Below are 12,869 nucleotides of genomic sequence, written 5' to 3'. Positions count from 1 at the left end.
AAGTCCTGCCTGCCTTTTCTGACTTATTGAAGAACCTTAGGCTTTTAGGGGCTCAGATTAATCTCCTGTAAAATGGAGAAAATAGTATCAACCTTGCTGTTGTTGGAGGTAATTTAAGGGTTAAGTAAGTGGACTCCCTATGTTTTGTATAAATATATATGTGATGTGTGTGTGTGTAGTGGTTATTCTAGTGTAGCGGTGGGAGTGGTATAACCTGATTATGTGTTTAAGGAATCTCAGCTCACTTTTAAGCTTCAATAAATCACATGCATACTCACAGATGTACACAACATGCTTGCACGCACACATAACCAGGCCCCATGCACACATGCACACACGTTCCTTGGAAACCTCTACTTTTGATAAATAATTTGCTTTGGAGGTTGGCCCAGACTACGTGTCTGTGAGTTATTCCTCAACCCCCCAAACTGTCTGGGAATGTTTGAACGGGGTTCTGTGCTGATATCCATAGAGGCATTCCTCAACTTTCCCTTTTCAGCCATCAACTGGTAGCAGGTACAGTCAAGAGATGACAAATTGTTGCTAACTTCTTCGCTAATATCTGAGGACATAAATCATTCTGAATCCTAGTTTAGGGTATTTGGAAAAGAGAGAAATATTTCCCTCCAACTCTTGGAACACTTCCCTGCTATTGCAGCATTCATGTTATTTCCAAAAAGACTTTAGGATGGGCCTTTTTTTTGGCACAGTGAGAAAAGATACAGTCCTTTCCCTTATGAGGTCTCTATGCCAAAATATTGGTCACTGGCTTCCTAGCACATTTAGTAAATGGCTTGTTGTCTTATAATTATGAAATGGAACCTCAGGCAATGTATTGGAAAATAAATAAAAAAAGATAATTCCTTCCTGGAACAAACTTTGCGAATTTGACTTGTCATTTAGCTATTGATATATCGAGCTTCGTTTTCATTTAATTACTCAGCCAACTGATTAATCAAAATATTTATCAATAACCGACTGCATTTTAGGCACTGTCAAAGTGCTGGGAATACAATGATGAACATGACAAAGAACATGATTGTCTTTTATGGAGATTGTAGCCCACGAGTTAAGAAGCAAGGTGCAAAGTACTAGGGGGCAAGAAGTATAGGGCACTGTAAGAACACAGGGGAAGGACATTGCTTCTAGAGTTGTAGAGAGAGCAAGCAAAGCATAAGTTGGGATCTGAGATTGATTTAGTGTGGATGGGTCCTGAGTGGAAGGGAGCAAGTGGACATGGGTGAGGCTATAGAGAGGAGGCAGGGCCAGATCATCAGTTCTCAAAGACCTTAAAGGCCTTTGTAGAGAGTTTGGTTCTACTCTGAGGCACTGGGGGTAATCTACAAAGAAGTATAAGTGTGTGTAATGTGGAAGGAAGGTCAGAATTTTGTTTTAGAGAGATCAATCTGGTGATGATGTAGAGTATGGGTTAGAAGGACTTCAGTCTGGAAACTGTGAGGATATTTGGAATTTGTTACTGTGATCGCTGTCAGAGATGCTGGTTAGCCTCAATATGGGCAGTGGAAATAGAAAGGAGTAACGGATTGAAAATATTATTTAGTGGATAGACTCAGTAGGACTTGGTAACTTATTACATAGACTGAAGAAAAGAAAGAAAACAAGGATGATGCCAATTTTTCTAACTTAAGCAACCAATTACATATGGTGGGGCCATTTTCTGACATAGGGAGCATAAGAAGAGGAACATCTTTAGGGGAAAGAGTGAATTTCATTTTGGACATGTTGAGCTTGATGTGTCTCTGGGATCAAGTGGAGACGTGGAGTACACAGGGGGGATACTCAGATCAGAAATTCTGCAGAAATATCAAGCCTGGAAATAAGGATTTGGAAGTTGACATACAGCCCATAATTTCAGCCATGAGTGTTCATCCACTAAGAGGCTGTGGAATGAGAATTGGACCAAGAGCAGATCTCTTAGGAATGGGATATGTCAAATATGGGCAGGGGAAGAGAAATGGCCAAAGGAGAGAAGGGGCAACCAGAGAAGCAGGAAAAAAATGGGAGCGTGGGGTGCAGGAGAGTGGGGAAGAGAGGATTTCAAGGAGGTAGTGGTCACATGTGTCTAGTGCAAGTTAGAGGTCAAGGGAAACACAGATGGAAAGTTTCCTTTGGAATTTATAAGAGGAGGGGTGTTTATCTTAGCAAAAGCAGTTGAAGAAGAATATTGGTGAAGGAAGCCATACTTCAGTGGGCTGATGAGTGAGTAGGAGGTGAACAGGTGGACAAATGTGTGAGGACAGTGAGACAGGGCAGTAGCTAGAAGGGCACAGGAGAGATAGCAGATTTAGATTTCTTTTCTTCTTTATTCTTTCTAGTTAACTTTTTAGCGTTAGAAGAGGGTTGGGAGTCTTTAGATGCAACTGAGAAGGAGCCAGTAGGGAGAGGTCAAGCTATGAGAGGGATAACTGAGACAGAGAGTCCCCTGAGAGAGAGAGGAAAGTTCCAGACCACCTGTGGAGGAATTAGCCCCAGAACGGGGGCACCTGTTCTATAAAAAAGAGAAGGGAGGATGCAGACAAGTTGGTAGTTTTGGTGGCTGAAAACACAATTTTTCCTGTTCCTGCCTCCTCCCCCAAATCATGGACCCTGACTCTTAGCTCTATCCTCCTATTTATATATTATTTTACAATGCATGGATTTATCTACTTGGGTGGTTCTCCATGTGTTTTAGGCCATCAGCTGGTATCTTTAATGACTCAGATACAAGTTCTGGAGGGCCGAGCATCTCTTTGTCCTGTAAGCAAGTGTCTTGCCTTTGCTGAATGGGTAGCCAGGGATTAGGGCTGTGCAAATCAGTCACAGATCCTACTCAGCACTTGATGCAGGCTGGTGCTTCATCTTTCATTCTTTGATTCTTGAAAAATACTTCAAGAGCTATTTTCAGCTCACTAAGGGAAGGGAGTCTAGGTTGGTTTATTTACTTTTTAATTGCTCAAGCAGTTTGACACCATGGCAAATATAAGACTTCTTAGGAATAATTTGCTTTTAAAATGAATTTGGTTGGCTTGGCTCTAAGTGGATTTATATCTTAGGATAAGACTCTCTCAACAGCAGTGGCACTGGGGCAAATAATTAGCTTCTGTTCCCTATAGAAATACTGTTTATATGTGTGAAGTTGGGCTACAATGAGTATTAAAAGCAAATTTGAATGGGGAAAAAGATACCACAGTGTAGCCACAGTGTTCAGGAACTGTTGTGGAGGAGAAACACTAAGTCCCTTAAGTGCTGTCATCATCAGCTAGTGGACTTACCTCTTTTTTTCCACCTCCCTGTTGGATAGTTTGGGCTTCACCTAAAATGTGTGGTCCAAGTGAGCAGCTGGATTGTCCAGCTCTTGGGGCACTTGGCCCCTGGGCATCTGTAACCAGGGGAGAAGATTTTTTTCTGGTTGTTGTCTCTGAGAGGGCAGACATGCCTTGGGGCTATTCTCCACATGATTGGATTTGATAGATTTAGTAAATCTTTGAAGGATCCTCCACAAGATGCCAGAGAACCACAGATAACGGATGAGCTTTAAAAAATTCATTTCATTATTTACAAGTCTTTGCAATATATGGACTCCTGTACATATGTTTTTCAGGGCAGCATTCATGTTTATTTCCTGGAAACCCTTCAGGGCAAAGTTTATTCATAACAGTGGCTCACTCCAGGCATATTTACCAGTGTGGTACTTGGACAAAAGACAAGGGACTATCTAGGGGAGACAATGTGGTTTCCATGGGAGTAGCTTCTGTGAAGAAGTTGGAAACTGAGGAAAGGTACTACTGTGAGGAGACTGAACTTCATTTCAGTCCTACTTGATAACATTGTTTAGGTGAATTTAAAAATGGTTTCTTTGCAGGGTCAGAGTTCCTGAGGAGCTGGAAGCAAAAGCAGGCTCCATGTAAACCCAAAACATGCAGGGCTGTATGTTCAAATTCTAGCCTGCCTAATTCTAGCATGCCTATGGAAATGAGCCAAGGAACTCTGTGGTAGGCCAGGTTTTATTTATTAGCGTGACTCTTACCCTTAAAATTTGCATGAACTCTATAGGAAAGAACATAGTAGTCATTTCTCATGCAGCCAAGTAGGAATTTTTTTAGGGGGAATAAATAAAACCCAACACATCTTTTTACTTAATTCTCAATAATCTAAGAGGTTAATCCAGCAACACTGGTTCCTTGAGAGGTTATCAGAGAGGACTAAGGTCTGAGAAGCCCTCTTTGTGACTCGAAAAGGCCTTGTCACGAGCACAATACTTAAATTCTCTACCTTTGGCTTCATCCTGGCCCCATAGTTCCTCAGGATTCTTCAAAGATTTACTAAAATGCTATTGAGAAAGATTCTTAGTCTTTTCATACATAAGAAGAACTTCAGAACTGGTGGTTCTTCCCAAGAAAGTCTTTATATATGGAAACCAAGAGCTTTTCCTTGGTGGACATTCCATTTGTTGCTTTAAGTTCCAGGTTGTTTATCTGGTAACTGAGTTATTTATTTTCATTTTTTCTTTGGCATATTTATGATTGATTTTGTAATTTTCTTAGTGTTGATTATTCAGAGCTACAATAACAATTTTTAGAAGTTAGGAGGTCATTTTACAGCTCTTCTCACTCTTGCCTTCTAGGAATTACATTAATCCATCCCTCAAATACCCTGAGAAGGAAAACATGGCAGTTCATTAGAACCTCTCCTTTATACAACTTTAGCTTCTTTGGAAGACTTGTACTGAATGTGATTAAGGACCAGTGCTTTTCGTGAATGTGGTCAACTAGAAGACTTTCTGATGTAAAGGAGATTGGGAAAAGTTGGCTGCCATTTCATGACTCAACCCATGATGCCTCATGAACTGTCTCCTGGCAGCCATTCAGCATTTGAGCTTTTGATAGAAGAAAATATACTCAAAACACAAGTCTCTCAACTCATTAGCTAGAAACATTGACTATCAGAGTTTACAGGAGGCCTTTTGCATTTTTCATGGCCAGGGCTCAGTGATGAGGGTACAAGGCAAAGTTTGAGTCACAGAGGAACTGTGGGATCAGGCAGTAATCTAGTTACAGAAAACCCATAATTCAAGGCAAAAACAGAACTTGCAATAAGATCAACTTGTTCTGAATTGATGAACTCTTCAACTTCTCATTTTCCCTTTAGAGCATGTTTGAACTGAGAGTCAGGGGTAGGTTTGACCCTACCACTGGAGAATAAGTGGCCCAATGGTGAGGGTTTGAGGTAAATAAATCCATATATTGCTCTAATCAATGGGTTAATTTTTTTTTTTTTTTATGGTGTGGTCCCATTAGCAGCTGAAGAAGCCTATAGTGCTGTCAGAAAAATATTTTTTAAAAATATTAAATGATGTATGTAGAATTGCAAGGGAGACATTTTTATTGAAAAATAGTCACTAAAATAAAAAATGTAATATAGCAATATATTTACCTTTCATTTATGCATTAAATAACAAGATCTACCGTTGGATAATTTCAAAATAGTGATCCATAAAAACGGTATTCTGAGATTTGTGTAGCAATTGTAATGCGATGTGTGTGTGTTTAAAATGTTTGAAAGTTTCATGCATTCACAGAGGGAAGACACTGAAGACACTGGAGAAAGTTGGTCATCTACAAGCCAAGGAGGAAGGCCTTAGGAGAAGCCCTGCCAACACCTTGATCCTGGACTTTGAAAAAGGTAAGAAAATAAATTTCTGTTGTTTAAGCCACATAGTCTGGTATTTTGTGGCAATCCTAGGAAACTAAGATTGATAATACCATTTAAGTGTTATCCTCATGGTTTCACTTCTCAGCAGTCTCCAGGTCCCTTTCCTCAGTCCAGAAGATCAAGATACTGGGAGAAATGACCTCCTACTTGTTAGAGCAGTGGATCTTTTTGGACAGCGGTTCTGAAGTAGGGACTATGGATGGGCTTCAAGGATTCTTTCTCTTTTGTGGGTGTATTATTTCTTCATTTTTTTAAAATTTACTTTTATTATGTTACGTTAATCACCATACATTACATCATTAGTTTTTGATGTAGTGTTCCATGATTCATTGTTTGCATATAACACCCAATGCTCCATTCAATACATGCCCTCTTTAAAACCCATCACCAGGCTAACCCATCCCCCCACTCCCCTCCCCTCTAGAACCCTCAGTTTGTTTCTCAGAGTCCATAGTCTCTCCTGGTTCGTCTCCCCCTCCGATATCCCCCCCCTTCATTTTTCCCTTCCTACTATCTTCTTTTTTTTTTTTTTAACATATATTATTTGTTTTAGAGGTACAAGTCTGTGATTCAACAGTCTTACACAATTCACAGCGCTCACTATAGCACATACCCTCCCCAGTGTCTATCACCCAGCCACCCCATCCCTCCCACCCCCACCACTCCAGCAACCCTCAGTTTGTTTCCTGAGATTAAGAATTCCTCCTATCAGTGAGGTCATATGATACATGTCTTTCTCTGATTGACTTATTTCGCTTAGCGTAATACCCTCTAGTTCTATCCATGTCGTTGCAAATGGCAAGATTTCATTCCTTTTGGTGGCTGCATAATATTCCATTGTGTGTGTGTGTGTGTGTGTGTGTGTGTGTGTGTGTATATATATATCTCACATCTTCTTTATCCATTCATCTGTTGATGGACATCTTGGCTCTTTCCATAGTTTGGCTATTATGGACATTGCTGCTATAAACATTGGGGTGCACATACCCCTTTGGATCACTACATTTGTATCTTTGGGGTAAATACCCAGTGGTGCAATTGCTGGATCATATGGTAGCTCTATTTTCAACTTTTTGAGGAACCTCCATACTGTTTCCCAGAGTGGCTGCACCAGCTTGCATTCCCACCAACAGTGTAAGAGGGTGCCCCTTTCACATTCATCCTTTTGCATCTGCTGATGCATGTATGTTTGCTGCCCATCATGACCCCATGGAGCCATACCTGGACTGACCTCTGGATAGATTCTAACTGCCACACAGCCCACCGCCACATTTCAGCAGGAAGCAACCAGAGCGGTCATCGTCCCATTCCCTAACGGCAGTTAGGGTTACTATTCCAGGGGGAGGACTGAGTAAGGGACAGGCAGGGCTATCTAGAACTCATACAGGAATTCAGTACACTGGCAGGATGTAAAATCAGTGCAGGACAGTTACCCATTCTCTGCATCGTCGCCAACATCTGTCGTTTCCTGACTTGTTAATTTTAGCCATTCTGACTGGTGTGAGGTGGTATCTCATTGAGGTTTTGATTTGGATTTCCCTGATGCCGAGCGATGTTGAACACTTTTTCATGTATCTGTTGGCCATTTGGATGTCTTCTTTGGAAAAATGTCTGTTCATGTCTTCTGCCCACTTCTTGATTGGATTATTTGTTCTTTGGGTGTTGAGTTTGATAAGTTCTTTATAGATTTTGGATAGTAGCCCTTTATCTGATACGTCATTTTCAAATATCTTCTCCCATTCTGTCGGCTGTCTTTTGGTTTTGTTGACTGTTTCCTTTGCTGTGCAAAAGCTTTTTATCTTGATTAAGTCCCAATAGTTCATTTTTGCCCTTGCTTCCCTTGACTTTGGCAATGTTTCTAGGAAGAAGTTGCTGCAGCTGAGGTTGAAGAGGTTGTTGCCTGTGTTCTCCTCTAGGATTTTGATGGACTCCTGTCTCACATTTAGGTCTTTCATCCATTTTGAGTCTATTTTTGTGTGCGGTATAAAGAAATGGTCCAGTTTCCTTCTTCTACATGTGGCTGTCCAATTTTCCCAATACCATTTGTTGAAGAGACGGTCTTTTTTCCATTGGACCTTCTTTCCTGCTTTGTCGAAGATTAGTTGACCATAGAGTTGAGGGTCCATTTCTGGGCTCTCTATTCTGTTCCATTGATGTACTGTCTGTTCTTGTGCCAGGACCATACTGTCTTGATGATGACAGCTTTGTAATAGAGCTTGAAGTCCAGAATGCCCAGGGGAATTCTACCAAACATTTAAAGAAGAATTAATACCTATTCTTCGGAAAATGTTCCAAAAAATAGAAATGGAAGGAAAACTTGCAAACTCATTTTATGAGACCACCAGCTTTGCTTTTCTTTTTCAACATTCCTCTGGCTATTCGCGGTCTTTTCTGGTTCCATACAAGTTTTAAGATTATTTGTTCCATTTCTTTGAAAAAAGTGGATGGTATTTTGATAGGGATTGCATTAAATGTGTAGATTACTCTAGGTAGCATTGACATCTTCACAATATTTGTTCTTCCAATCCATGAGCATGGAACGTTTTTCCATTTCTTTGTGTCTTCCTCAATTTCTTTTATGAGTATTCTATAGTTTTCTGAGTACAGATTCTTTGCCTCTTTGGTTAGATTTATTCGTAGGTATCTTATGGTTTTGGGTGCAATTGTGAATAGGATCGACTCCTTAATTTCTCTTTCTTCTGTCTTGTTGTTGGTGTATAGAAATGCAGCTGATTTCTGTGCATTGATTTTATATCCTGCCACTTTACTGAATTCCTGTATGAGTTCTAGCAGTTTTGGGGTGGAGTCTTTTGGGTTTTCCACGTAAAATATCATATCGTCTGCAAAGAGTGACAGTTTGACTTCTTCTTTGCCAATTCGGATGCCTTTGATTTCTTTTTGTTGTCTGATTACTGTGGCTAGGACTTCTAGTACTATGTTGAATAGCAGTGGTGATAGTGGACATCCCTGCCATGTTCCTGACCTTAGGGGGGAAGCTATCAGTTTTTCCCCATTGAGAATGATATTTGCTGTGGGTTTTTCATAGATGGCTTTTATGATACAGAGGTATATATCCTCTATCCCTATACTCTGAAGAGTTTTGATCAAGAAAGGATGCTGTACTTTGTCAAATGCTTTTTCTGCATCTATTGAGAGGATCATATGGTTCTTGTTCTTTCTTTTATTAATGTGTTGTATCACATTGATTGATTTGTGGATGTTGAACCTAACTTGCAGCCTAGGAATAAATCCCACTTGGTCGTGGTGAATAATCCTTTTAATGTACTGTTGGATCCTATTGGCTAGTATTTTGGTGAGAATTTTTGCATCCATGTTCATCAAGAATATTGGTCTGTAATTCTCCTTTTTGATGGGGTCTTTGTCTGATTTTGAATTTGAGATAATGCTGGCCTCATAAAATGAGTTTGCAAGTTTTCCTTCCATTTCTATTTTTTGGAACATTTTCCGAAGAATAGGTATTAATTCTTCTTTAAACGTTTGGTAGAATTCCCCTGGGAAATCATCTGGCCTTGGACTCTTGTTTGTTGGGAGATTTTTGATGACTGCTTCAATTTCCTTAGTGGTTATAGGTCTGTTCAGGTTTTCTGTTTCTTCCTGGTTCAGTTTTGGTAGTTGATACATCTCTAGGAATGCATCCATTTCTTCCAGACTATCTAATTTGCTGGCATAGAGTTGCTCATAATATGTTCTTATAATTGTTTGTATTTCTTTGGTGTTGGTTGTGATCTCTCCTCTTTCATTCATGATTTTATTTATTTGGGTTATTTTTCTTTTTGATAAGTCTGGCCAGGGGTTTATCAATCTTATTAATTCTTTCAAAGAACCAGCTCCTAGTTTCGTTGATCTGTTCTACTGTTCTTTTGGTTTCTATTTCATTGATTTCTGCTCTGATCTTTACTATTTCTCTTCTCCTGCTGGATTTACACTTTATTTGCTGTTCTTTCTCCAGCTCCTTTAGGTGTGGGGTTAGGTTGTGTATTTGAGACCTTTCTTGTTTCTTGAGGAAGGCTTGTATTGCTATATACTTTCCTCTTAGGACTGCCTTTGCTGCCTCCCAAAGATTTTGAACAGTGTGTTTTAATTTTCATTTGTTTCCATGAATTTTTAAAATTCTTCTTTAATTTCCTGGTTGACCCATTCATTTTTTAGTAAGATGCTCTTTAGCCTCCATGTATTTGAGTTCTTTCCGACTTTCCTCTTGTGACTGAGTTCTAGTTTCAAAGCATTGTGGTCTGAAAATATGCAGGGAATGATCCCAATCTTTTGGTACCAGTTGAGACCTGATTTGTGACCTAGGATGTGATCTATTCTGGAGAATGTTCCATGGGCACTAGAGAAGAACGTGTATTCTGTTGCTTTGGGATGGAATGTTCTGAATATATCTGTGAAGTCCATTTGGTCCAGTGTGTCATTTAAAGTCTTTATTTCCTTGTTGATCTTTTGCTTAGACGATCTGTCCATTTCAGTGAGGGGGATGTTAAAGTCCCCTACTATTATTGTATTGTTGTCAATGTATTTCTTTGATTTTGTTATTAATTGGCTTATATAATTGGCTGCTCCCATGTTAGGGGCATAGATATTTACAATTGTTAGATCTTCTTCTTGGGTAGTCCCTTTAAGTATGATATAGTGTCCTTCCTCAACTCTTATTACAATCTTTGGTAAAATCTAATTTGTCTGATATAAGGATTGCCACCCCAGCTTTCTTTTGGTGTCCATTAGCATGGTAAATGGTTTTCCACCCCCTCACTTTCAATCTGGAGGTGTCTTTGGGTCTAAAATGAGTCTCTCGCAGACAGCATATCGATGGGTCTTGTTTTTAATGCAGTCTGATAGCCTGTGTCTTTTGATTGGGGCATTTAGCCCATTTACATTCAGGATAACTATTGAAAGATATGAATTTAGTGCCATTGTATTGCCTGTAAGGTGACTGTTACCGTATATTGTCTCTGTTCCTTTCTGGTCTATGTTACTTTTAGGCTCTCTCTTTCCTTAGAGGACCCCTTTCAATATTTCTTATAGGGCTGGTTTCATGTTTGCAAATTCCTTTAGTTTTTGTTTGTCCTGGAAGCTTTTTATCTTTCCTTCTATTTTCAATGACAGCCTAGCTGGATAGAGTATTCTTGGCTGCATATTTTTCTCATTTAGTGCTCTGAATACATCATGCCAGTCCTTTCTGGCCTGCCAGGTCTCTGTGGGTAGGTCTGTTGCCAATCTAATGTTTCTACCATTGTAGGTTACAGACCTCTTGTCCCGAGCTGCTTTCAGGATTTTCTCTTTGTCTCTGAGACTTGTGAGTTTTACTATTAGATGTCGGGTGTAGACCTATTTTTATTGATTTTGAGGGGGGTTCTCTGTGCCTCCTGGATTTTGATGCCTGTTTCCTTCCCCAAATTAGGGAAGTTCTCTGCTATAATTTGCTCCAATATACCGTCTGCCCCTCTCTCTCTTTCTTCTTCTTCTGGGATCCCAATTATTGTAATACTGTTTTTTCTTATGGTATCACTTATCTCTGGAATTCTGCCCTCGTGATCTAGTAGTTGTTTATCTCTTTTTCTCAGCTTCTTTATTCTCCATCATTTGGTCTTCTATATTACTAATTCTCTCTTCTGCCTCATTTATCCTAGCATTTAGAGCCTCCATTTTTTATTGTACCTCATTAATAGCCTTTTTTATTTTGACTTGGTTAGATTTTAGTTCTTTTATTTCTCCAGAAAGCATTTCTCTAATAACTTCCATGCTTTTTTCAATCCGAGCTAGTGTCTTTATAATCGTCATTCTGAACTCTCGTTCTGATATCTTACTAATGTCCGTATTGATTAGGTCCCTGGCAGTCTTGTACTGCCTCTTGTTCTTTTTTTTTGAGGTGAGTTTTTCCATCTTGTCATTTTGTCCAGAGGAGAACAGATGAATGAGACAACAAAATGCTAACAATGACCCCAGAAAAATATACACTAAACAAATCAGAAGAGACCTGAAACCAGGGGAAAAGAAAGAAAAAAGAAAAAAAAAAAAAGAATATGATCAAATGTGATCAGGCTGGTGAATAGATAAGTGCCACACACTAGATTTTGGGCATATTTTGGTCTGTTCGAAGAAACTGCCTCCCAAAATTTTAAAGAAAGAACTTATATATGTACAAAAATAAGGGTAAATATGATGAAGGGATGGAATATGACTGTAAAGATGAAAATTATCAAAGATTTTACAAAAGGAATTTGTAAGATAGGAAGTTGGTTGAAAAAAGAAAGAAGAGAAATTAAAAAAAAGGGGAGAGAATGTGATCAGGCAGGAGACTAGAACAAAGCCATGCATTAGAGATTCAGGGTGTATTTTGGTGTGTTAGAAGAAAATGTATCCCAAAATTTTAAAGAGAAAACAACTTATATATATATATACCAAAAATAAGGTTAAATACAATGAAGGGATAGAATATGACTCGAAAAATGAAAAATAGAAAAGATTTTTAAATAGGGATTGATAAGATGTTGGTTGAAAAAGGGAAAAAGAAAAATTAAAAAAAAATAGAAAAAGAAAAAGAAGAAAATTAAAAAAATTATCTTTGAAACACTGAAGAATCAAGGGGAAAAAAAGCCATGGATTCTATGTGCAGTATTCCCCTAGCGCTGGAGTTCTGCCGTTCTCGTTGATCGGTAAACTTGGTCCTGGCTGGCTGTTCTCGCTGATCTTCTGGGGAGGGGCCTGTTGCCGTGGTTTCCAAATGTCTTTGCCGGAGGCAGAATTGCCCCGCCCTTGCCCCCTCCCGGCTAAGTAATCTGCTCAGGTTTGCTCTCCGGGGCTTTTGTTCCCTGCGAGCTTTCCGTATAGCTTTGGAGGCGGAGAGTGAAAATGGCGGCCTTCCAATCTCCGCCCCGGAGGAGCCAAGAACTTGGGCCCACTCCTCAGTGAGCCCCCAGAGAAAAGCCGTCAGTCACTCCCGTCTCCCCGGTCTCTGGCCGCACTCTGTGCTCACCCGGCCTGTGACCGCGTATTTCTATCTCGGGCACCTGACCCCATGTGGAGTCTCCAAACCCAGCAGATCCCTGCGGTGCACTCCCGTGCTGCTCCTCCCGGGGGAGGAAGGTGAGTCTCCCCGGATCTGCCGCTTGTTGGGTCCCTGCTGGAGGAGCAGTGGC

This window comes from Neomonachus schauinslandi, chromosome 9 (assembly GCF_002201575.2).
Source record: "Neomonachus schauinslandi chromosome 9, ASM220157v2, whole genome shotgun sequence".
In the NCBI taxonomy this organism is placed as follows: domain Eukaryota; kingdom Metazoa; phylum Chordata; class Mammalia; order Carnivora; family Phocidae; genus Neomonachus; species Neomonachus schauinslandi.
This window is presented reverse-complemented; position numbering follows the sequence as displayed.